At 43.0% G+C, this 27,580-nt stretch overlaps 1 long non-coding RNA gene across 1 annotated transcript in view; it reads right to left on the reverse strand.

Annotated features, from left to right (window-relative positions):
* Nucleotides 1–5,209: 5,209 nt before the first annotated feature.
* Nucleotides 5,210–27,580, reverse strand: part of LOC138647145 (uncharacterized) — a 143,923-nt gene continuing 121,552 nt past the window's right edge. Inside the window, exons 2-3 of the long non-coding RNA XR_011314908.1 lie at nt 7,474–7,545; nt 5,210–5,320 (exon numbers count right to left, since the gene is read on the reverse strand). This is a non-coding gene — a long non-coding RNA (uncharacterized lncRNA). The remainder of the gene's footprint in view (nt 5,321–7,473; nt 7,546–27,580) is intronic.

The raw sequence follows: 27,580 nt of genomic DNA on the forward strand, positions 1-27,580 counted from the left end.
AAGAACTCCATCTCTACTCCCCTATCATGTGTTCTTCACACAACCGCATTCAACACTTATCCCTTACTTCACCAAAAAAATGGTACTGTCAAACATAAAAAACTGTCTCTCGCATAACAGTTATACCTTGTACACTAACATGAAAACTAAATTATTCTAAAAATGGTAAAGTCGGCATTGTTCCTCTCCCCTGTCCTACTGTATCCTTACCAATCCCATAAAAATTCTATTCCCTTGCGTGCATATTACAGGCGTGGTTAGCACGGTGGTGCAGTGGTTAGCACAGCAGCCTTGCAGTGCTAAAGCCGTGGCTTGTAACCCCACCAAGGACAACATCTGCAAGGAGTTTGTATGTTCTTCACGTGTTTGCGTGGGTTTAATCCTGGTACTCCTGTTTCTTCCCACATTCCATAGACATACTGATATTGAATTTAGATTTTGAGACCCAGCGGGGACAACGATGATAATATGTACAACCTGTAAAGCGTGGTCTAATAATTTAGCGCTATATAAAAATTATTATTATTATTATTATTAGTAGTACTTAAACATTCTATATCTGTGTGTTTAGTTTTTTATTAAAGTGTAATTTGATTTCTTTAATTTGTTAGCGATTTCACCTGTTAACCTTTTTTTTTCCAATGGAGCTCTAAAATTGTATAATACATCATTCAAATTAAGTATTTAAAACACACTCCTCCTCTCTCTCCGCTCTTTATGGTGATTCAGGCAGCACATTTTCTAAAATGTCATGAGCTGTGATTCAGTATGACGATAATGACGCCATCACACTATCACTATTTGTTCACACTTCTACATCAGCATTTTTTTTGTCAAACCAGGAGTGGAATAAATATAAGAAAAGTATAACATAAACTTATGCACCACTTATTCAGTTATCACCCACTCATGTTGTTGGCAGAGAAATGCTGATGTATAAAAGTGAACAAATACTGATTGTGTGACAGCAGACTAACAAACCGAGTAATTAAAATGTGGATGGTCATTGTGCAACCGCTGTGTGAAAAAGGCAAGGGATGGATTTAAAACTGATAGCGGGCAGTGTTAGCTGCAGCATGGGGCAAACGCTGCACGCTGTTATTGTTAAAAAAAAAATTAACTCATCTAAATGCCGAAGGTGTTGTGTTGAGGTCTGAATATTCATTACAGTTTTGCAGTGTCAACAGATTGTGGCTTACTGTCATCCTCTGCTGCTCCACTGACACCGTAGGCCCCATAGCTATTAAATATATATTAATGGATGTGTACCAGTGTTCAAGGTTGGGCACTAGGCATTTTCTGCTCCTGTATGCCAGCTGGTGTCATGATCTTTTCTCAATGGACAATCTTCTGGTTGTCTTCTGGTGAAGTTCAACACTGGACTCATAGCATGATGCTGACAACATTTTTTTTTTACACATTTAAAGGTATTTGAGCTGGTGATGACCATTGCATGTTTTCTTCTACACATCAAGCTTAGATTTTTATTAAAAAAGTTATAACTTGTCGCCTTACATCATAAAACCTTATTATTCATAGCGTGTGAATTCTTCATGTGTCTGGCAACTCTATGATGTTTTTGCATATGTATTTCTGTAAGTAGAATCTTCACTCAGCCACTGTGTCCTAAATGGCAGAGTGTCAGAGGTCTGCATTGATATTTTAAGTTTGGATACTGTAAGCACATCTCCCTACTCAATCTGAACAGCAAAGTTAATGTGTTATTGTGTTTCTTATTTAACCATGTCAACAAGGCTGGTCATCTATGAAAGCTCATTCTCGCAAAACATTGATGATTGTCAAGAATGTTGTAGTAAAACTTATTTATTTTCTGACTTATGGATGCATCTATGTTCGAAGTAACATTAGGTCTTGCAGATGTTTTTATGTAACCTTGTCTATATCGGTTCTGTGCCAGAACTCTGTATATGAGCTCCTTGAACATTTCCTTTGACCTTATGATTATCTTTTTTTTTGACATTCACTTTGACCTTTGTTGTATTATATAAACAGGTGTGCCACTTTAAAAATGTTGTAAAAATAATATCAAATGAAGGACGGAAAGGTGTAACCTCCTTTTCCGTACACAACAAGCGTCAAATAGATGTCGGTGACCTAGATGCATCATTCAGCAATGTAGCAGATAAGACCACACAGTGAAGGGAACCTGTCACCGTAATTTTGCGGGACAGGTTTGTGGTCATATGGGCAAGGTTTTCGGGGGTTTCATTCACCCTTTCCTAACCTGCTGGGAGTCTTGCCTTGCGTAGGCGTGTACTTTGGAGGACACACCATTAACTTCAACCCAATATTGCGGCCAACATGCAGCCAGTGCGTAAGGAAAGGGTGAATCAAACACCAGAAAAACCACACCCACATGACCGCAAACCTGTCCCTCCCAATACAGTTGTCAGGTTCCCTTTTAAGCTGTAAAACCAAAATTTTAAGTTGAAGTAAAGCAACCAGCATCCGGGCTTATGTACAGCATTCCATGATGCTGTCTATAAAACCATGATGTATAATTAAATATAAGAAAAATGAGGTGATATTATAGTCACCTAGGGGCAGCACCGGTACAATTGGCGTTGCTGTCCGGCCCGTTGCCTCCCTTCTTCATCAGATGAGGTCATCTTCTTTCTTTGAGGCCGCTGTTGTTCTGGTGCAGGTGTAGTTTGTCTTCCCAGTTGAGGGCAGACCAAAGTACTGCAGTGAGCATCCGACGTGCCTCTCAGACCTTTCACATAAGCATGCCCACTGCAGTACTTTTGACTTCCAGGACCGACAAAGTACACCTGCGCCGGAGCAGCAGCATGAATAAAAGAAGGTGACGTCATGTGATAAAGATACTAGGCGCCGGACCGTAACGCAACACCCATCGTACCGTCCCACAAACAGAATGGCCCGAAGCTCTTTATCTCTTCTTTCATGATACACCGGGGGCTTATCTGTTTAATTACAGAATGCTTAAGAGAATGCCCCGATGCTGTTGGGCTTAGCTCACCTTCGATGTTTATTTTGTTTAAAAATTTAAATTTAGTGAAAGTAAATTTTAATTTTTGTAAATGAACGGTGGTTATTACAAATTTTTACGGTAATATAATTGTTTATCTTATTGTTCCATTCACATACTTTCCAAAAGGCAGTACTTTAGTGTGGACTCGACAGGGTAAACATTTAAGCCTGGGCATGAGCCGTGACCCCCCAAAATAAGGAGGATGACCTCATTACATGAAGAGTGTAGGCACCTTCCCTGTTACGGCAAAATCCTACGTACCTTATTGAATCGTAACTCAACCCTGTGATGCAAACAATAATAGTTTATCTTGTCTTTAATGTTCCATATAGGGTCTTATGTTAAGCACAACAGAATACTGTCTGGTGTCTTCCACAGCCACCCACACAGACTGACCTACACTAGCCGTTTTCACCAGCATGTGTTCTTTATCTAATCTCCAAAACTATACATTTCCCCTATGTGACCACCATCTACTCTCCTTCTCATCCTTGTCCTCTCGACGCGCACCCCTTGTCTAGCCATTATCACATCCTCGCAGATACCTTGCACAACTTGACATTCCCATTCTCTCATACTGTCTTATACCCCTTTATCCGATATCTTCAGTAGACGATACGGACAGCGACATGGCTTTCTAAGAAACCACCCTCACATTAGCCTTCAACTCATGAGACCCTCTAATGCATGGCGAAGTTCAACAAACCCTGGCATAACAACTGCCCCAAAAAAATGCAACAAGCATCCTGGGTCGGGGTGCGTTATTGGAATTAAAATCTAATGCCAGGGGATTGAACTTTGTAAAACCAAGCTAAAGTTACCTTTCTAATAAACCCTAATTTAGAAAAAACATATCTTTCTCATTAACCTTGTCTCTTAATAAACATACAACCCAAATTAACTGTTGATCATACGTAACATAATTAACAACTGCCTGTAAGATTTTTCCCAAATATAACACATCCTCTTTAACTCAATGCCTCAACATGTCCAATTATCCATCACCCTCCTATGTTTTAGATGGAAATTGAAAGCCAATTTATTCCAGAAAGCATTCAGCCTTCAATAACCATTGTGACGTGTCACCAGCCACCTGAGCTGCCGCATCACCATGCACAGGAGCTGAGACGTCACCACTGGCAGAGCTGTTGTTTCCACCACCTTCTGTCTCCTACCCATTATCCCATCGAATGTAAGTCCGGAAGTACAGTGTCTTCTCCACTCTGTACCAGACTTTACTTGTTAATTGTTTGAACTATAAAGTTAATTTAGAAAACCTTTAATTATGTACATCACCATGAAAGTAATGGAGATATAAAAGTAAATAATAAATAATAGTAGTAATAATGATAATAATTATGAGAGCAAAGTACTGACAGAGAAGTAATGAGAGAAATGGAATCAGAGATAACAGTAATGATATAGAATGATTGTAAAATGTTATAAAAAGGGAGATTGAATGATAGATAAAAATAATGATAGATATGGAATGGTAGTTATAAAGAATAAAAGCTTAAAATGTGTTATGAGAGATATATGATATGTGCACACGATGCAGATTTAGTGCCGAACTGCAGCAGATTTTTCTTCAGCAGAAACGCTGAACTGCACTTTGATTTACAGTACAATGTAAATCAATGTGAAAAAAAAGCTGTGCACATGGTGCATAAAAATCTGCGCAGAAACGCTGCAGATTTCAAAGAAGTGCATGTCACTTCTTTTGTGCAGTTCTGCAGTGTTTCTGCACCCTCCATAATAAAAATCCATTGTGAAAAAAAAAACACTCAAAAATCCATAAAAAATGCTCCTGCGGATTCTGCCAGGAGATGCAGATTTAGTGCAGATTTTATGGCGAAAATTCTGCACCAAATCTGCATCGTGTGCACACAGCCATAAAGATGTATAGAGAACAAAAATGTAATAGTTAAACATAAATTTCAGAGATGTTTTATTAACTACTATTATTTGAATTCACTTTGTGATATTGACCTTTTCACACCGTAACTCTCCTTAGCTGTCCTTGTCTGCTCCTGCACTGTTATTTTCAAGGAAGTTCCTTGTAATAAAATCAGAAGGAGACATGTTTATTTATATGAGACATATAAATGATGTTTAGAAAGTTTTACAAACTTAACAAATGAAAGACTAACAAAATTTAATTTGTCAAAGCATTGTTTATTTAAACAATATTAATATTTTCCATTCTTTTTATTTTACTTTTATACGGTATTCTCTTGTGCTCTTGTCTTCTGATCTTGTCCTGTGCTCTTTTCTTCTGTTGAAGTAAAGACCGATTCAATGACGTTCCTGGTACAGTAATAAAAAAGTAAAATAAAATAATATATAAATGAAAGCACATAGATACATATAATTAATTAGTTAGATAAAGCAAAAAGATCATTTAGCAATATTTATGTGGATGTTAAATAACCCCTGGATATGTCATGGAGGGTACCAATGAGGGGGGCATGACCGGAGCAGGTAGCGAGTGACAGTTTAGATTTTGGAAAATGCTGGTTTATGACAGGGTAAAGGGTGGGGAGCAGAGAGGTAGGAAGTATAGGATTGGTTAAATTGGAAGTGTTTTTTGGGAAAGTGACGTAGGACCGTGTAAAAAGGCGGATGGCCAAAGGGTGATAAAAAGGCCGCATGTAGGAGACGTGATCAGATGTCGCTACCAAGACGGCTGAACATTCAACCACACCCACCCATCCAAGAGGAAAAGGACAACCGTGGAACAGTAGCCTGAAGAGAAATTTTAATGAGGACCTTAATGAAATTTATTCCAAATATATATATATCTATGTATATATATATATATATATAAACATATATATATATATATATATATATATATATATATATATATGTGTGTGTGTAAATAAGGTATGAAATAATTAGCAAAATAAGGCTAGATGTAATCTATATACATAATTGTCTAAGGGTCACTTCCGTCTGTCTGTCTGTACTTCTGTCACGGATATTCATTGTTCCTGGCCTCTGTCTACCATGGAAATCCAAGTCGCTGATTGGTCGCTGCGAAACAGCCACGATCAATCAGCGACGGGCACAGTGCGGAAGAAAATGGCCGCTCCTTACTCCCCGCAGTCAGTGTCAGGCGCACGCACCACGCACTCACTGTCCCCACCACTACGCTCACCATAGTCAGTGGCCGGCGCACGCTCCCAGCACTGTGTCCCTGGCGCTACGCTCACCGCACTGTGTCCCCGGCGCTCCGCTCACCGTACTGTTTCACCGGCGCTCCGCTGACCGCACACTCCATACTCCCCTCAGCTCACCGCTAACACAGGGCTAATGCCGGCGGTAACGCATTACGTTAACGCCGCTATTAACACAGTGTGTCCCCAAACCGCGTAGGCAGCATCAATAGTAAAATCAAGTAATGTTAAAAATAATAATAATAGTTTTATAAAAAAAAGGTATACTCACCCTCCGTTGTCCGCTGTGCCACTGTCGACCGCCGCCATCTTCCTTTCACAGCGATGCTTTTTGAAATTACCCATAAGACATAATGGTATTGCGACAACGCTAAGTCATATGTGTAATTTCGCAATGCATCCTGGTAAAGGAAGATGGCGGTGGCCGCCCGCCCATATGCACAGCGCCGTTGGATCCAAGGAAGCCGAGAGACAGGACGCTGAGGAGCAGCGACAAGAAGGGTGAGTATGTTCAACTCCAAGGGGCCCTCGTATCGTTAGGTGAGTATATTTCTTTTTAATTTTTTGAACCTGTGACAAACTTGGCTCGTTAATATACTACGTCACTGGTGAATATACTACATGGCTCTGTGCTGAATACTACAAGGCTGGGGAATATACTACGTCGCTATGTAATCTACTACGTGGCTCTGTGCTGTATACTACGTGAGAGGCCAATATACTACGTGACTGGGCAATATAGTAAGTGACTGGGCAATATACTACGTGACTGGGCAATATACTACGTGACTGGGCAATATACTACTTGGCTGGGCAATATACTACGTGACTGGAAAATATACTACGTGACTGGGCAATATACTACGTGACTGGGCAATATACTACGTGACTGGGCAATATACTACGTGACTGGGCAATATACTACGTGGCTGGGCAATATACTACGTGACTGGGAAATATACTACGTGACTGGGCAATATACTACGTGACTGGGCAATATACTACGTGACTGGAAAATATACTACGTGACTGGGCAATATACTACGTGACTGGGCAATATACTACGTGACTGGGCAATATACTACGTGACTGGCCAATATACTACATGGCCGGGCAATAGACTACGTGGCTCGGCAAAACCGTACGTGGCTGGGCAATATAGTATGTAAATGGTCGATACACTACGTGGCTGTGCAATATACTACGTGGACATGCATACTGTAGAATACCCGATGCATTTGCATCGGGACACCATCTAGTGACAGATAAGGACTGAGTCACCTTTACTTTTTTGCAGCTCTGCTCTTATGGTCTTGTAATCCTAATCCAGTATCTCCACATTCAATGATGTTCCTTTGAAAAAAAAAAGAAAGCTAATGTTACTTATGATGCATTTTTGAATCAGATAGGTCAATGTAATCTGTTCAGTACAATAAATAATATAGATTCAATGAGAGATAGATCGATAGATAGATAGTTAGATAGATAGATAGATCTAATTACGTAAATAGATAAAATAATCAGCGCGATACATGGAATTATATAGATACATAGAAGTAAAATGTTAGATAGATGTAATGATAGATGGATATATAGAAACACTGAAAAATAAAATTGTCTGCGCAGAGGCTATTTTCACACGTTTTGGATTAACAGCGGATCAACTTTATTTTATTGCACAAAATCAAAGCAGATCAACAAGTTATTGACAGTACAAATTAAATGATTTTTTTGTAAAAAAATGTGTGAATATGATGCGGAAAATTAAGCCATTAATACTCTGCGGATTAACCAATGTAGCATGGCATTAATTTTCCTGAATCTGCTTCCTCTTTGTATCGATTCCATGTTAAAAATTGTCTTATGTAAAACAGCCAAAAGAAATACAAAATAATCAGCAGTAAATCACCATTAACTCCACACATAATCCTTAAGATAAATACCAAAAAGTCAGCACCAACGTGATCTGGCAAGATATGCCTAAGCAGCACACAAATTTCCTGGCACAAATATGCAATATGTGCACGGACGCAAAATGTACCACCAAACAATCTAAGGATATGTGGGCAGCGAATCAGTGATTATGTATATATATTACCCTGTTAGGCCTTGTTCCCACGTCAGTATTTTTTGATCAGTATTTGACTGCCAAAACAAGGAGTGGAACTTGCATAGAAAAACTAAAAGTGTAGGATTGACAACTGTCCTCTGTTTTGGAGACACTCCTGGTTTTGGCATACAAATCCTGATCAAACATTACTGACGTGTGAATGAGGCCTTAACCACAGTGGATATACGGCACTGACGTCCAATTATCCAAACTGTATCAGGATTAAAATAACAGATATCAAAACTTCATGAACCCATGGTGGAAAGCAAGTCCCGATGTTAGAAGTTTGACAGAGCCCCTCCCTCCCCAAAAAACAAAAAAAAATAAAATAACAAAATAAAACGGCGTGGGCTTCCGCGGAATTTTCTGCGCCAGAGTGGGAAAGCCGACAGCCGTGGACCAATATTCATAGCCTGCTATGAATATCAGCCCGCAGCTGTCTGCGTAGCCTTTACTGGCTATTAAAATATGAGTGACCCCCACCCAAAAAAAAAATGACGTGGGGTGCCCCTATATTTTTTAGCCAGAAAGGCTACGCAGACAGCTGCGGTCTGATATTCATAGCCTAGAGAGGGTCCATGGATATTGGCCCCCTCCGGCTACAAATACCAGTACGCAGCCGCCCCAGAAATGGCGCATCTATAAGATGCACAACTTCCGGCACTTAGCCCCTCTCTTCCCACTCTCGTGTAGCGGTGGGATATGGGGTAATAAGGGGTTAATGTCACCTTGCTATCGTAAGGTGACATTAAGCCTGGTTAATAACGGAGAGGCGTCAATAAGACGCCTATCCGTTAGTAATCCAATGATAGTATTGGTTTAAAAAAAAAACACACACATTTTTCCCAAAAATTTTTTTTTTAATATTCTTCCTTTTGACCATACTTACCATAGTTCTGCACCTGTAAAAAAAGGAAAATGGTAAACCGTATAGTACCTGTCTTCGACGGAGTCCAACAACTAACTAGTGTCCCATGATGATCTCCCCTATAGAACAGTGACATCGGGTGATGTCACTGCTCTATAGGACCCTCAGTGACACACTGTTGTTGCATGTTCTTGCATGTCGCATGTAGTCAAATGTTTTTGCATGTCGCATCGTGTTGCATGTAGTCGAATGTCGCATGTAGTCGAAAGTTGTTGCATGTTGTTGCATGTCGCATGTTGTTGCCTGTCGGATGTAGTCGCATGTTGTTGAATGTCGCACGTTGTTGCATGTCACATGTGGCATGTAGCCACATGTCGCATGTATTCGCATGCTGCCGCTTGTCGCATGTAGTGCCATGTTTCATGTTCAGAAATAACAATAGATAGATAATAGCAAGATAGAAAGATCGATATATATATATATATAAGATAGATATATACAGATAGAAAGAACAATAGATAGATAATAGATAGATATAAAGATCGATAGATAGATAATAGATAGAACTAACGATAGATAGAAGATAGATAGATAGATAGATAGATAGATATAGATAGATAGATAGAAAGATAGATAGATAGATAGAAAGAACGATAGATAGATAGATAATAGATAGATAGATAGAACGAACGATAGATAATAGATAGATAGATAGATAGATAATAGATAGAACGAACGATAGATTGATAATAGATAGATAGATAATAGATAGATAGATAGATAATAGATAGAACGAACGATAGATAGATAATAGATAGATAGATAGATAGATAGATAGATAGATAGAAAGAACGATAGATAGATAGAAAGAACGATAGATAGATAATAGATAGATAGAAAGAGCAATAGATAGATAATAGATAGAAAGATCGATAGAAATAACGATAGATTGGTAATAAATAGATAATAGATAAATAGATACATAGATAGATAGTTAGAAAGAATGATAGATAATAGATAGATAATAGATAAATAGATACAAAGATAGATAGATAGAATTTTCATTAGATAGATAATAGCTAGATAGAAAGATCGATATATACATATAAGATAGATATATACAGATAGAAAGAACAATAGATAGATAATAGATAGATATAAAGATCGATAGATAGATAATAGATATAACTAACGATAGATAGAAGATAGATAGATAGATAGATAGATAGATAGATAGATAGATAGATAGAAAGAACGATAGATAATAGATAGATAGATAGATAGATAGATAGATAGATAGAAAGAACGATAGATAGATAATAGATAGATAGAAAGAGCGATAGATAGAGAATAGATAGAAAGATCAATAGAAATAACGATAGATAGGTAATAGATAGATAATAGATAAATAGATACATAGATAGATAGTTAGAAAGAATGATAGATAATAGATAGATAATAGATAAATAGATAAAAAGAAAGATAGTTAGATAGATAGAATTTTAGATAGATAATAGATTGATAGAAAGATCGATAGATTGAAAGAACAATAGATAGATAATAGATAGATTGATAGATAGATTTATATAGATAGTTAGATAGATGATAGATAGATTGATAGATACATATATAGTTAGATAGATACATAGATAGATAGATAGATAGAAAGAAGGATAGATAGATAATAGATAGATGGAAAGAAAGAACAATAGATAGATAGATAGGTAGGTAGGTAGGTAGGTAGGTTGGTAATCGATTTTGGCACGAAACTTACGATCGCAGGTGGGGCTGAGAAACTGTTACCGGCATCCAGCTATACAGTATGCGCATATGACCACTTCCGGGGCACACAGGTAAAAGTGCCGACACGCGCATGCGCAGTAATGTCCATTATGATATGCCCACAGTTGGGAAAACCATAATACGCAGGCGCCAAATTATACGTTAGTGCGCAGGCGCTAAGCACTACGCTGACGGCGGCAATAACATTCGCAGGGAAACGCAAGAGGTGGGGGAGGAACCGCAACTTATCAACGCCCATCTGACCAGACCTGACTGAGTGACAGCACCAAACGCCGACTTTCAAAAGGTATTTCGGCAAGATAGGTGCGGAATATAAACACACAGAAGACAGTACTGTAAAGCTCAGCTCTGGCCCTTGTTAATGCCATTTTTATCTCATCTTTAAAATACGGGGTGACAGGTTCCCTTTAAAGGAAAAAGCTAAAGCCAAAAATACTCCATGTGAACATACAGGACAGACCAAAAGTTTGGACACGCCTTCTCATTTACAGATTTTTCTGTATTTTCATGACTATGAAAATTGTAAATTCACACTGAAGGCATCAAAACTATGAATTAACACATGTGGAATTATATACTTAACAAAAAAATGGGAAACAACTGAAATTATGTTGTATATTCTAGGTTCTTCAAAGTAGCCACCTTTTGCTTTGATGACTGCTTTGCACACTCTTGGCATTCTCTTGATGAGCTTCAAGAGGTAGTCACCGGGAATGGTTTTCACTTCACAGGTGTGCCCTTGTCAGGTTTAATAAGTGGGATTTCTTGCCTTATAAATGGTGTTGGGACCATCAGTTGTGTTGTGCAGAAGTCTGGTGGATACACAGCTGATAGTCCTACTGAATAGAGTGTTAGAATAACCCAATGGGTGCCAAGGCTCTCGCCTCATCCCTTAAGCCTGTCTCCTGTCTCCATTCGGCATCTGGGCCCATGGTATACCATTGTTCAGTGTTCATGCTGTTCCTTCGGAACATTTTTTCCTCTCTTTACTCCCCCCATTTTTTCTTACATCTTGGCACCCATTGGGTTATTATTTGACTGCAGGGGAGCACCAGTGTATGCCTATTTGAGGCTTTCTGGCACATGCTTGTAGCCCGCATTTATATACCTATCCTGGTACTACCATAAACTTGGCTAAACAGCATGCTGATATAGCACTTTATATTGTTATATACCAAACACTGAATTGCAGTAATTTGCTAGATTATCTGTCAGTGTGCGACTACAGGTTTACGTATGCATTTGTTTCGGCCTTTATATATTCATGTATGTCATATTTGAGGGTTTCTGGCACATGCTTGTACCCCGCATTTATATACCTATCCTGGTACTACCATCATCTTGCCTAAACAGCATGCTGATATAGCACTTTATATTGTTACTAGCTATTGAACCCGTTCTACGCCCGGGTGGCGAGCATTTATATTGGTATATAGTCTCCATCCTGGTATGTGCTGCTCCATCCTGCGTCCCCATCCTGTCATGTGCTGCACCCATCCTGCGTCCCCATCCTGTCATGTGCTGCACCCATCCTGCGTCCCCATCCTGGTATGTGCTGCACCCATCCTGCGTCCCCATCCTGTCATGTGCTGCACCCATCCTGCGTCCCCATCCTGGTATGTGCTGCAACCATCCTGCGTCCCCATCCTGGTATGTGCTGCAACCATCCTGCGTCCCCATCCTGCGTCCCCATCCTGGTATGTGCTGCAACCATCCTGCGTCCCCTGTTGTGAGTTCTGTTTTTGGGCTCCCTCTGGTGGTTGCTGATGGTACTGGGTGACTTGTCTTTCCTGGGTTTCTGGGTTCCACCTGTTCCATCAGCATATGGGAGTTTCCTATTTAACCTGGTTTTGCTGGCATTTCCTCGCCGGTTATCAATGTATCCAGTGTGTCTTGTTACCTCTGCTCCCTGCTCCTAGAACCTTCTGGTCAAGCTAAGTTTGGATTTTCCTGTTTTGGTGTTTTGCTTTATTGGGTTTTTAGTCCAGCCTGCAGATATGTGATTCTTGCTGCTGGTTGCTCTAGTGGGCTGAAATTGCTCCTCATGTGCCATGAGTTGGCACATGAGTTCAAGTAATTTCAGGATGGTTTTTTGAAGGGTTTTTCGCTGACCGCGCAGTTCACTTTTGTATCCTCTGCTATCTAGCTTTAGCGGGCCTCATTTTGCTGAAACTGTTTTCATACTGCGTATGTGCTTTCCTCTCATTTCACCGTCATTATATGTGGGGGGCTGCTATTTCTGTGGGGAATTTCTCTGGAGGCAAGAGAGGTCTGTGTTTCTTCTAATAGGGGAAGTTAGATCTTCGGCTGGAGCGAGACGTCTAGGATCATCGTAGGCACGTTCCCCGGCTACTTTTATTTGTGTGTTAGGTTCAGGGTCGCGGTCAGCTCAGGTTCCATCGCCCTAGAGCTTGTTTGTATCTGTGCTTGTCCTTTAGTGATCCCCTGCCATTGGGATCATGACAGTATAACCGGCCCACAAAGTGTTAATTGTATTGGCTGAAGTAGGAGGATAAGTAGTCTGAGGAAGTTTTTTTTTTTTTTTTTCTTTCTCTTTCCCTCAGAGTTTGCTGCCTAGCCTTATTGCAGCCTGGCTACTTCCTCCTCCTCTTAATCTTTGAATGGCTTTGATCCCAGCTGTTTATCATGGACGTCCAGAGTTTGGCTTCCAGCCTGAATAATCTTGCCACTAAGGTTCAAAATATACAGGATTTTGTTGTACATGCTCCTATGTCTGAACCTAGAATTCCTGTCCCAGAGTTTTTTTCTGGAGATAGATCTCGTTTTCTGAATTTTAGGAACAATTGCAAGTTGTTTCTTTCTTTGAAATCTCGCTCCTCTGGAGACCCTGCTCAGCAAGTCAAGATAATTATATCTTTCCTGCGGGGTGACCCTCAGGATTGAGCATTTGCATTGGCACCAGGGGACCCTGCGTTGCTTAATGCGGATGCGTTTTTTCTGGCATTGGGTTTGCTCTATGAGGAACCTAACCAAGAGATTCAGGCTGAAAAAGCTTTGTTGGCCCTCTCTCAGGGGCAAGATGAAGCAGAAATTTATTGTCAAAAATTTCGGAAGTGGTCGGTACTTACTCAGTGGAATGAGTGCGCTCTGGCTGCAAAGTTTAGAGATGGCCTTTCTGAGGCCATTAAAGATGTTATGGTGGGGTTCCCTGCGCCTGCTGGTCTGAATGAGTCTATGACTATGGCTGTTCAGATTGATCGGCGTTTACGGGAGCGCAAACCTGTGCATCATTTGGCGGTGTCGTCTGAACCGTCACCTGAGATAATGCAATGTGATAGAATTCAGTCCAGAAGTGAACGGCAAAAGTATAGGCGGAAAAAAGGGTTGTGCTTTTATTGTGGTGATTCAGCTCATGTTATATCAGCATGCTCTAAACGCACAAAAAAGGTTGATAAGTCTGTTGCCATTAGTACTCTACAGTCTAAGTTCATTCTGTCTGTGACTCTGATTTGTTCATTATCATCCATTTCCGTCGATGCCTATGTGGATTCAGGCGCTGCCCTGAGTCTTATGGATTGGTCATTTGCCAATCGCTGTGGGTTTAGTCTGGAGCCTCTGGAAGTCCCTATTCCTTTGAAGGGAATTGACTCTACACCTTTGGCTATGAATAAACCTCAGTACTGGACACAAGTGACCATGCGTATGACTCCCGTTCATCAGGAGGTGATTCGCTTCCTGGTACTGTATAATTTGCATGATGTCCTAGTACTTGGTCTGCCATGGTTACAAACTCATAATCCAGTCCTTGACTGGAAATCAATGTCTGTGTTACGCTGGGGTTGTCAGGGGGTTCATGATGATGCACCTCCAATTTCTATCGCTTCATCTACTCCTTCTGAGATTCCTGTGTTTTTGTCTGACTATCGGGATGTTTTTGAGGAGCCTAAGCTCAGTTCGCTTCCTCCTCACAGGGATTGCGATTGTGCTATAAATTTAATTCCAGGCAGTAAATTTCCTAAAGGTCGTTTGTTCAATCTGTCAGTGCCAGAGCATACTGCTATGCGGGATTATGTTAAGGAGTCCTTGGAAAAGGGACATATCCGTCCATCTTTGTCCCCTTTGGGAGCAGGTTTTTTTTTCGTGGCCAAAAAAGATGGTTCCTTGAGGCCTTGTATAGATTATCGTCTTTTGAATAAGATTACCGTAAAATATCAGTATCCTTTGCCATTGTTGACTGATTTGTTTGCTCGCATTAAGGGGGCTAAATGGTTCACTAAGATTGATCTTCGGGGTGCGTATAATCTTATACGAATAAAGCAAGGTGATGAGTGGAAAACCGCATTTAATACGCCTGAGGGCCATTTTGAGTATTTGGTAATGCCTTTTGGACTTTCTAATGCTCCTTCAGTCTTCCAGTCCTTTATGCACGATATTTTCCGTGAATATCTGGATAAATTTATGATTGTGTATTTGGATGATATTTTGTTTTTTTCTGATGACTGGGAGTCTCATGTTCAGCAGGTCAGGAAGGTGTTTCAGGTCCTGCGGGCCAATTCCTTGTTTGTAAAAGGCTCAAAGTGTCTCTTTGGAGTCCAGAAGATTTCTTTCTTGGGGTATATTTTTTCCCCTTCTACTATTGAGATGGATCCCGTCAAGGTTCAGGCTATTTGTGACCGGACGCAGCCTACATCTCTTAAGAGTCTACAGAAGTTCTTGGGCTTTGCTAATTTCTATCGTCGTTTTATAACTAATTTTTCTAGTGTTGTTAAGCCTTTGACGGATTTGACTAAGAAGGGTGCTGATGTTGCTAATTGGTCTCCTGCGGCTGTGGAGGCCTTTCAGGAACTTAAGCGCCGGTTTTCTTCTGCTCCTGTGTTGCGTCAGCCTGATGTTTCGCTCCCTTTTCAGGTTGAGGTTGATGCTTCCGAGATTGGAGCGGGGGCGGTTTTGTCACAGAGAAGCTCCGATGGCTCAGTGATGAAGCCATGCGCGTTTTTTTCTAGAAAGTTTTCGCCGGCTGAGCGGAATTATGATGTTGGTAATCGGGAACTTTTGGCCATGAAGTGGGCATTTGAGGAGTGGCGTCATTGGCTAGAGGGTGCTAGACATCGTGTGGTGGTCTTGACTGATCACAAAAATTTGATTTACCTTGAGTCTGCCAGGCGTCTGAATCCTAGACAGGCTCGTTGGTCACTGTTTTTCTCTCGTTTCAATTTTGTGGTTTCATACCTGCCAGGTTCAAAGAATGTGAAGGCGGATGCTCTTTCTAGGAGTTTTGTGCCTGACTCCCTTGGAAATTCTGAGCCCTCTGGTATCCTTAGGGATGGGGTGATTTTGTCTGCTGTCTCCCCAGACTTGCGACGTGCTTTGCAGGAGTTTCAGGCGGGTAAACCTGATCGTTGTCCGCCTGAGAGACTGTTTGTTCCGGATAATTGGACCAGTAGAGTCATCTCCGAGGTCCATTCTTCTGCGTTGGCAGGTCATCCTGGAATATTTGGTACTAGAGACTTGGTGGCCAGGTCTTTTTGGTGGCCTTCCTTGTCGAGGGATGTGCGTTCTTTTGTGCAGTCTTGTGAGGTTTGTGCTCGGGCTAAGCCTTGCTGTTCTCGGGCCAGTGGATTGTTGTCACCTTTGCCTATCCCGAAGAGGCCTTGGACGCACATTTCCATGGACTTTATTTCGGATCTCCCTGTCTCTCAAAAGATGTCCGTCATCTGGGTTGTGTGTGATCGCTTTTCTAAAATGGTTCATCTGGTACCCTTGCCTAAGTTGCCTTCCTCCTCTGAGTTGGTCCCTCTATTTTTTCAGAATGTGGTTCGTTTGCATGGGATTCCTGAGAACATCGTTTCTGACAGGGGATCCCAGTTTGTGTCTAGATTTTGGCGGACGTTCTGTGCTAAGATGGGCATTGATTTGTCCTTTTCGTCTGCATTCCATCCTCAGACGAATGGCCAGACTGAACGAACTAATCAGACCTTGGAAACTTATTTAAGGTGTTTTGTTTCTGCTGATCAGGATGACTGGGTTACCTTTTTGCCGCTGGCCGAGTTTGCCCTTAATAATCGGGCTAGTTCTGCTACCTTGGTTTCTCCTTTCTTTTGTAATTCGGGGTTTCATCCTCGTTTTTCCTCTGGTCAGGTGGAACCTTCTGATTGTCCTGGAGTGGACATGGTGGTGGATAGGTTGCATTGGATTTGGAGTCATGTGGTGGACAATTTGAAGTTGTCCCAGGAGAAGGCTCAGCAGTTTGCTAATCGCCGTCGCCGCGTGGGTCCTCGACTTCTTGTTGGTGACTTGGTGTGGTTGTGTTCTCGTTTTGTTCCTATGAAGGTCTCTTCTCCTAAGTTCAAGCCTCGGTTCATCGGTCCCTATAAGATCTTGGAAATTCTTAACCCTGTGTCGTTTCGTTTGGATCTCCCGGCATCGTTTGCTATTCATAATGTGTTTCATCGGTCGTTGTTGCGGAAGTATGAGGTACCTGTTGTTCCTTCGCTTGAGCCTCCTGCTCCAGTGCTGGTGGAGGGAGAATTGGAGTATGTTGTGGAGAAGATCTTGGATTCTCGTGTTTCCAGACGGAAACTCCAGTATTTGGTCAAGTGGAAGGGTTATGGTCAGGAGGATAATTCTTGGGTGGTTGCCTCGGATGTTCATGCTGATGATTTGGTTCGCGCTTTTCATAGGGCTCATCCTGGTCGCCCTGGTGGTTCTCGTGAGGGTTCGGTGACCCCTCCTCAAGGGGGGGGTACTGTTGTGAGTTCTGTTTTTGGGCTCCCTCTGGTGGTTGCTGATGGTACTGGGTGACTTGTCTTTCCTGGGTTTCTGGGTTCCACCTGTTCCATCAGCATATGGAAGTTTCCTATTTAACCTGGCTTTGCTGGCATTTCCTCGCCGGTTATCAATGTATCCAGTGTGTCTTGTTACCTCTGCTCCCTGCTCCTAGAACCTTCTGGTCAAGCTAAGTTTGGATTTTCCTGTTTTGGTGTTTTGCTTTATTGGGTTTTTAGTCCAGCCTGCAGATATGTGATTCTTGCTGCTGGTTGCTCTAGTGGGCTGAAATTGCTCCTCATGTGCCATGAGTTGGCACATGAGTTCAAGTAATTTCAGGATGGTTTTTTGAAGGGTTTTTCGCTGACCGCGCAGTTCACTTTTGTATCCTCTGCTATCTAGCTTTAGCGGGCCTCATTTTGCTGAAACTGTTTTCATACTGCGTATGTGCTTTCCTCTCATTTCACCGTCATTATATGTGGGGGGCTGCTATTTCTGTGGGGAATTTCTCTGGAGGCAAGAGAGGTCTGTGTTTCTTCTAATAGGGGAAGTTAGATCTTCGGCTGGAGCGAGACGTCTAGGATCATCGTAGGCACGTTCCCCGGCTACTTTTATTTGTGTGTTAGGTTCAGGGTCCCGGTCAGCTCAGGTTCCATCGCCCTAGAGCTTGTTTGTATCTGTGCTTGTCCTTTAGTGATCCCCTGCCATTGGGATCATGACAGTCCCCATCCTGCATCCCCATCCTGGTATGTGCTGCAACCATCCTGCGTCCCCATCCTGGTATGTGCTGCAACCATCCTGCGTCCCCATCCTGCGTCCCCATCCTGGTATGTGCTGCAACCATCCTGCGTCCCCATCCTGCGTCCCCATCCTGTCATGTGCTGCACCCATCCTGCGTCCCCATCCTGGTATGTGCTGCAACCATCCTGCGTCCCCATCCAGGTATGTGCTGCACCCATCCTGCGTCCCCATCCTGGTATGTGCTGCATCCATCCTGCGTCCCCATCCTGGTATGTGCTGCAACCATCCTGCGTCCCCATCCTGCGTCCCCATCCTGGTATGTGCTGCAACCATCCTGCGTCCCCATCCTGCGTCCCCATCCTGGTATGTGCTGCAACCATCCTGCGTCCCCATCCTGCGTCCCCATCCTGGTATGTGCTGCAACCATCCTGCGTCCCCATCCTGGTATGTGCTGCAACCATCCTGCGTCCCCATCCTGCGTCCCCATCCTGGTATGTGCTGCAACCATCCTGCGTCCCCATCCTGTCATGTGCTGCACCCATCCTGTGTCCCCATCCTGGTTTGTGCTGCAACCATCCTGCGTCCCCATCCTGCGTCCCCATCCTGTCATGTGCTGCAACCATCCTGCGTCCCCATCCTGGTATGTGCTGCAACCATCCTGTGTCCCCATCCTGGTATGTGCTGCACCCATCCTGCGTCCCCATCCTGGTATGTGCTGCAACCATCCTGCGTCCCCATCCTGGTATGTGCTGCAACCATCATGCGTCCCCATCCTGGTATGTGCTGCAACCATCCTGCGTCCCCATCATGCGTCCCCATCCTGGTATGTGCTGCAACCATCCTGCGTCCCCATCCTGTGTCCCCATCCTGGTATGTGCTGCAACCATCCTGCGTCCCCATCCTGCGTCCCCATCTTGTCATGTGCTGCACCCATCCTGCGTCCCCATCCTGGTATGTGCTGCAACCATCCTGCGTCCCCATCCTGTCATGTGCTGCACCCATCCGGGGGCCTGAGCAGGCGGGGACACCGGCGCGCTGTGGGGGTCAGGTGCCGGTATCGCCGCCAGCTCAGGCCCCCCAGCACTTACTATACTCACCTGTCTGTCCCGTTCCAGCGCTGCGCGCCGCCATCTTCCCGGTCTCCTGGCTGTGACTGTTCAGTCAGAGGGCGGCGCCGGCGCGCATTAAGCGCGTCATCGCGCCCTCTGAACTGAAGGTCACAGGCCGAAGACCGGGAAGATGGCGGCGCTCAGCGTTGGAACGCAGGACAGGTGAATATGGCCGATACTCACCCTCCTGGCGGTCCCTGCTTCTCTGTTGGAGATCGCGGTGTGGGTTCAGTGTGAACGCATACCGCGATCTCCCGGGAGCGTCACTCTGTGAGGCCCAGACTGCGCCGGCGCTTGCGCCTGTGCAGTCTATAAAGGCTTCGGACAGAGTGACGCTCCCAGCGTTATATTATAGATATACCAAACACTGAATTGCAGTAATTTTAGTGCTAGATTATCTGTCAGTGTGCGACTACAGGTTTACGTATGCATTTGTTTCGGCCTTTATATATTCACGTATGTCATATTTGAGGCTTTCTGGCACATGCTTGTACCCCGCATTTATATACCTATCCTGGTACTACCATCATCTTGCCTAAACAGCATGCTGATATAACACTTCACATTGTTATATACCAAACACTGAATTGCAGTAATTTTAGTGCTAGATTATCTGTCAGTGTACGACTACAGGTTTACGTATGCATTTGTTTCGGCCTTTATATATTCATGTATATCATATTGGACCGTTACATGTTTAGACAGGACACATCTTGTATATACATATAGCACTTTATCTATGCAGTGTTGTTATTTCATGATATTTGTGCTTAGGGGTGGTGACTTATGGTTCTGTATTCAGACCTTTTTAAATGGTTTTATATGTTTGTCGTGTTCTTTGAGGTGTAATTAAACATTTTTTGATATTTTTACATATTTTATGGGTGTGCATACCATTATTGGTCGAGTCTTTTTTCTTTTGTGTTTATAGCATTCTATTTACTGACCAGGTTTTTGCACCCCATCTCTATGTGTTGTGCAGGGGTGCACCACTTATATTAATTATCCCAGGATTTTCTCTGGGGTCTCGGTTGCTGGGGGTAGGCGAGACCCCAGAGAAGATGATTCGGGTCGGTTTTTACCGACCCCCGGGTTGCGATCGACGGTAATTAACCGTTTACCGGCGGCTGCAAAATAAAAAGCGATTTCTCATTTAATTTATCTGTCCTCCGATGTGACCGCACATCAGAGGACAGAGAAATGGGGTCCCCGATCGCTCCCGATACTCACCCGTCTCCCCCTATACTCCTCATGGCTGCCGATGGGCGCCGCCATCTTTATCCGGCCGGCATCCAGCAGATCTTTGGAGTCTCAGCTGCCGGAGGTAGCCAAGACCCCAAAGAACATGATCGGGGTTGGTTTTTACTGACCCCTGTTTTGCGATCGCCGGTAATTAACCGTTTACCGGCGATCACAAAAAAAGTGGTGTGTCATTCTCTATCTTGTGATGTGATCGCACATCAGAGGACAGAGAAATAGGGGGATCGGGGACTCTGTTATACTTACCGGTGTCCCAGGGTCCTCCTGCATCCCCTCCTGGCCGCCGGCTTCGTCCGCCGTGATGTGCTGGCCGGCAGAGGAAGATTCTTCCCCTGGTTTTATTTTGGTCACTGTGAGATCCTATCACAGTGATCAAAATAGAAAAAAATAATAAATAACCCCCCCTTTATCACCCCCTTAGTTAGGAAAAAACAATAAATTTAAAAAAATGTATGTATTTCCATTTTCCAATTAGGGTTAAGCTTAGGGCTAGGGTTAGGGTTGGTGCTAAAGTTAGGGTTAGGATTAGGGTTAGGGTTGGTACTAAAGTTAGGGTTAGGGTTGGGGCTAATGTTAGGGTTAGGGCTAGGGTTAGGGTTGGGCTAAAGTTAGGGTTAGGGTTGGGGCTAAAGTTAGGGTTAGGGTTGGGGCTAAAGTTAGGATTAGGGTTGGGCTAAAGTTAGGGTTAGGGTTGGGGCTAAAGTTAGGGTTAGGGTTGGGGCTAAAGAAAGGGTTAGGGCTAGGGTTAGGGTTGGTGCTAAAGTTATGGTTAGGGCTGGGTTAGGGTTGGTATTAGGGTTAGGGTTGGCATTAGGGTTAGGGTTGGCATTAGGGTTTTGTTTGGGATTAGGGTTAGGCTTGAGGTTAGGGTTGAGATTATGATTAGGTGTGTGTTGTGCTTAGGGATTTGATTAGGGTTAGGGTTGGGATTAGGGTTAGGGGTGTTTTGGCATTAGGGTTGTGATTAGGGTTATGGTTAGGGTTGGGATTAGGGTTAGGGGTGTTTTGGGGTTAGGGTTTTGATTAGGGTTATGGATTGGGTTGGGATCAGGGTTAGGGGTGTGTTGGGGTTAGGGTTGGAGTTAGAATGGGGGGGGTTTCCACTGTTTAGGTACACCAGTGGGTCTCCAATGCGACAGCCAATTTTGTGCTCAAAAAGTCAAATGGTGCTCCCTCACTTCTGAGCTCTGCCGTGCGCCCAAACAGTGGTTTACCCCCACATATGGGGTATCAGCGTACTCAGGACTAATTGGACAACAACTTTTGGTGTCCAGTTTCTCCTGTTACCCTTGCAAAAATGAAAATAAATTGGGGGCTATAAAATCATTTTTGTGGAAAAAAAGATTTTTTATTTTCACAGCTCTGCGTCAAACTTCTGTGAAGCACATGGGCATTCAAAATGCTCACCACATATCTAGATAAGTTCCTTGGGGTCTAGTTTCCAAAATAGGGTAAATTGTGGGGGGTTTCTACTGTTTAGGTACATCAGGGGCTCTGAAAATGCAACATGATGCCAGCAGACCATTCCATCAAAGTCTGCATTTTAAAACGTCACTACTTCCCTTCCGAGCCCCGATGTGTCAAAGTCTGCATTCAAAAACGGCACTCCTTCCCTTCCAAGCTCTGCCATGTGCACAAACAGTGGTCCCCCCACATATGGGGTATCAGCATACTCAGCATAAATTATACAATAAACTTTGGGGTCCAATTTCTCCTGTTACCCTTGTAAAAGTAAAAATTTGGGGGTGAAAATATCATTTTTGTGGAAAAAATATGATTTTTTATTTTCATGGCTCTGCATTATAAATTTCTGTGAAGCAGTTGGGGGTTCATAGTGGTCACCACACATCTAGGTAAGCTCTGTGGGGGGTCTAGTTTCCAAAATGGGGTCACTTGTGGGGACTTTCTACTGTGTAGGTACATCAGGAGCTCTGCAAATGCAACATGACGCCCGCAGACCATTCCATCAAAGTCTGCATTTTAAAACGCCACTACTTCCCTTCCGAGCCTCGATGTGTGCCCAAACAGTGGTCTCCCACACATATGGGGTATCAGCGTACTCAGAACAAACTGGACAACAAATTTTAGGGTCCAATGTCTCCTGTTACCCTTGAGAAAATAACAAATTGCGAGCTAAAAAATCATTTTTGAGGAAAAAAAAAGGATTTTTTATTTTCACGGCTCTGCATTATAAAGTTCTGTGAAGTACTTAGGCGTTCAAAGTGCTCACCAGTCACCACACATCTAGATAAGTTCCTTGGGGGGGGTCTGGTTTCCAAAATAGGGTCACTTGTTGGGGTTTTTACTGTTTAGGTACATCAGGAGCGCTGCAAATGCAATATGACACCCGCAGACCATTCCATCAAAGTCTGCATTTTAAAACGTCACTACTTCCCTTCCGAACCCCGATGGGTGCCCAAACAGTGGTCCCCACCACATATGGGGCATCATCATACTCAGGACAAACTGGACAACAAATTTTGGGGTCCAATTTCTCCTATTACCCTTGAGAGAATAACAAATTGCGAGCTAAAAAATCATTTTTGAGGAAAAAAAAAGGATCTTTTATTTTCACAGCTCTACATTATAAATTTCTGTGAAGCACTTGGTGGTTCAAAGTGCTCACCACACATCTAGATAAGTTCCGTAATGGGTCTAGTTTCCAAAATAGTGTCACTTGTGGGGGGGTTTCTACTGTTTAGGCGCATCAGGGGCTCTCCAAACGCGACATGGCGTCTGATCTCAATTCCAGCCAATTCTGCATTGAAAAATTCAAATGATGTTCCTTCACTTCCAAGCTCTGTCATGCGCCCAAACAGCGGTTTACCCCCACATATGGGGTATCGACGTACTCAGGAGAAATTGTACAACATCTTTCATGGTCTAATTTCTCCTGTTATTCTTGTGAAAATTAGAATTTGTGGGCGAAAAGATCATTTTTGTGTAAAAAATGCGATTTTTTTATTTTCACGGCTTTTTTATAAACTTCTGTGAAGCACTTGGGGGTTCAAAGTGCTCACCACACATCTAGATAAGTTTCTTAAGGGGTCTTGTTTCCAAAATGGTGTCACTTGTGGAGGCTTTCCACTGTTTAGGCACATCAGGGGCTCTCCAAACGCAACATGGCGTCCGATCTCAATTCCAGCCAATTCTGCATTAAAAAAGTCAAATGGCGCTCCTTCTCTTCCAAGCCCTGCCGTGCGCCCAAACAGTGGTTTACCCACACATATGGGGTATCAGCATATTCAGAAGAAGTTGAACAACAAATTTTGGTTCATTTTCTCTTTTTAGACTTGTGAAAATAAAAAAAAATTGGTTCTGACTTAAAATGTTTGCAAAAAGAAGTTAAATGTTCATTTTTTCCTTCCACATTGTTTCAGTTCCTGTGAAGCATGTAAAGGGTTAATAAACTTCTTGAATGTGGTTTTGAGCACCTTGAGTGGTGTAGTTTTTAGAATGGTGTCAAGTTTGGGTATTTTCTGTCATGTACACCCCTCAAAGTGACTTTAAATGTGAGATGGTCCCTGAAAAAAATGGTTTTGTAAATTTTGCTGTAATAATGAGAAATCGCTGGTCAACTTTTAACCCTTATAACTTCCTAACAAAAAGAATTTTTTTTTTTCAAAATTGTGCTGATGTAAAGTAGACATGTGGGAAATATTATGTATTAACTATTTTGTGTGACATATCTCTCTGATTTAAGGGCATAAAAATTCAAAGTTTGAAAATTGTAAAATTAAAAAAATTTTCACCATATTTCCATTTTTTTCATAAATAATTGAAAGTAATATCAAAGAAATGTTACCACTAACATGATGTACAATATGTCCTGAAAAACCAATCTCAGAATCAGCGGGTTCCGTTAAAGCCTTCCAGAGTTATAACCTCATAAAGTGACAGTGGTCAGAATTGTAAAAATTGGCTATGTCATTAAGTACCAAATTGGCTCTGTCACTAAGAGGTTAAAAAAAGTGGTTTGCTTTGGTATGTCTTTTTAAAAATCCGTAAAACCAGCGCAATTGTCTGACAATATTGTTCTGTCTTCCTCCACGTAGGATGCTGTGTGGATTCCAACATACGGCTAAACCTTCATCCACATCCCAGTAAACAGACTGTGTTGATGCTTAAGTCTTATTTATTAGGGTGATGATAACCAAAACTATAACGTTGAACAACAATGGTGGACAGTATTCATAGTAGATGATCGAATAGTGAATGATGTTGATGTACAAAGTGGATGTTCAGTGAATAATCATAGTGGATGACTGATCATAGTGGATGACTGGTGAAAAACTGTAAAGAATAACAGCATTTCAGTATATGCACATACAGGGTGCAATCACATAAATAACTGGGACATAACAGCAAGAATTATACAGAGTGCATTACACAGTAATTCTAACAGCACTGCCCTATTCTATACAAGAATGCATCTATCTAAATGCAGAGTACACATTAACCTAACTGCAAGCTGCAAAGCACATCTGCCTAACTATATCTGACTATAGGAGCTGCATAAGGCTTAAATACTAACACAAACATAAGATGCATTAAACCTTTATAAACGTACCAAGATCCGTTAGGACAGGGGTAAGAAAGTAAGCGAGACAGGAGCACGTGTGCCTCTCTGCAGATCTGAGGAAAAATGGCTACTGAAGCTTGTCTTCACAAGAAGAATGTGGGCGGAACTAACCCATAAGACATTGCTCTTAGGAGGGAAAGGTTGGTAAACAACATGAAAAGTAGGCAACTGATGACCTCCAGTGGCCACAACTTGAATAACATGATAATTAACTCTCTGCACATTAAGATGGGCAGAACACTCCCCGCTTGGCATCAACAGATGCCACAATTAGGTTCTTTTGGGGAAAATAATAATACAAGCTCAGTAACGGGTCTGAGGAACAGTTTGTTTTCTCTAAGCTTGCACACTCTGACCTCTACTTTCTGCACTTTCCCATCTTTACTGGGCAGGGTCTTAATGACTAGGCCGAGTGGCCACTCGTTCCGATGTGACTGACTGTCTTTGACGAGTACAACATCGCCAGATTGAATGTTTGGGCGGTCTTTCTGCCACTTTGTCCTGCTTTGCAGAGTGGAGAGATACTGTTTCCTCCATCTATTCCAGAAGACGTTGGACACGCTTTGTACTTGCCTCCATTGTCGTCTGTAGAGGTCTTTGTCCTTGAATTCTCCGAGTGGAGCTTTCGGGACACAGGTTTTCTGTGTGAGTAACATTGCAGGAGTAAGGATGGATGGATCTCCAGAATCACTAGAAAGTGCTGTCTTGTAGGACTGGGTTACATGAAATGGACAAGCTATAGCTCGAACAAGTGACTTCTATGTGGAGAACTGCTGAACCGGTGAGATTCGAGGTGGCAGCTTGAAATCTCTGTATGTAGAGCAGACACTTGAGGTCGGATCTCTTCATCTGTGTCTGGACCCACTAGTTCGAAAGTTTCAGGCCTGCTGATGTGGGACATCGAACGGTACAAAGAGGTAGGACCTGTGAACCATGAAGTGTCCTTCAGATGACTGGGTGCAACGGATCTAGTCGCGTGGTCCGCAGGATTGTGGTGAGTAGGTACGTAGTGCCACTGATTAGGGTCGGTGGATCTTCTTACCCGAAGTACCCGGTTGCTGACGTAGACGTAGAAGCGTCGTGTCTCGTTACAGATGTACCCCAGTACCACCTTGCTATCGGTGTAGAACTCTGCATCCCTGATCTTCAGGCCCATCGCATCCGAGACCAGCTCGGCCAACTCAACTGCGAGGACAGCAGCACAGAGTTCCAGTCTGGGTATCGTGTGTTCACGAAGTGGCGCCAATTTCGTCCGGCTCATAACGAACCCGATATGGCACTGTCCGCTTACGTCTGTGGATTTGAGGTACGCTACTGCTGCAATCGCTTTGACTGATGCATCACAGAAAATACAAAGTGTTTGCGTTTTGACCTCTGTGGATGGCACAGGAGCATACGGTCGTTTCACACGAAGGTTGGTCAGGGCTTCAAGAGACTTCCTCCACTCTGCCCACAGGTCAGCCTTTCCCGCTGGAAGTGGATCATCCCAATCAGTAGTGTCTTGGGTGAAGTCCCTGAGCATCAGCTTTCCTTGGATGGTTACTGGAGCTACGAACCCCAAGGGGTCGTATAAACTATTCACAAAGGAAAGAACTCCTCTGCGCGTGAAGGGTTTCTCATCCTTGATTTGAAAGGTGAAGGTATCTGTCTTCAGGTCCCACAGCAATCCAAGGCTCCGCTGCATAGGAAGGGGGTCGATGCTGAGGTCTAAATCCTTTAGATCGCTGGAATAGTCTTCAGAGGGAAAGGCTTCCATCAACTCTCGGCTGTTGGAAGAAATCTTGTGTAACCTTAGGTTAGACTGAGCGAGCATGTCACGAGTCCTCTTTAGTAGACTGATTGCGGCCTCACTTGTCGGTGTGGACTTCAAACAGTCATCCACGTAAAAATCCTTTTCCACAAAGGACCTGACGTCCGAGCCATACTCTTCTTCACCCTTTTTGGCAGAATGTCGGAGGCCGTAGATTGCGACCGCTGGGGAAGGACTGTTCCCAAAGATGTGTACCCGCATCCGGTACTCTGCGATGTCTTCGTCCGGGTCGTCGTCACGGTACCAGAAGAACCTCAGGTAGTTTCTGTGTTCCTCGTTGACGAGAAAACAGTGGAACATCTGTTGTATGTCGGCCATAAATGCCACTGAATCTCTACGGAAACAGAGTAATACTTCCAGAAGTCTGTTGTTGAGGTCT

Source organism: Ranitomeya imitator, chromosome 8 (genome assembly GCF_032444005.1).
Source record: "Ranitomeya imitator isolate aRanImi1 chromosome 8, aRanImi1.pri, whole genome shotgun sequence".
Classification (NCBI taxonomy): Eukaryota; Metazoa; Chordata; class Amphibia; order Anura; family Dendrobatidae; genus Ranitomeya; species Ranitomeya imitator.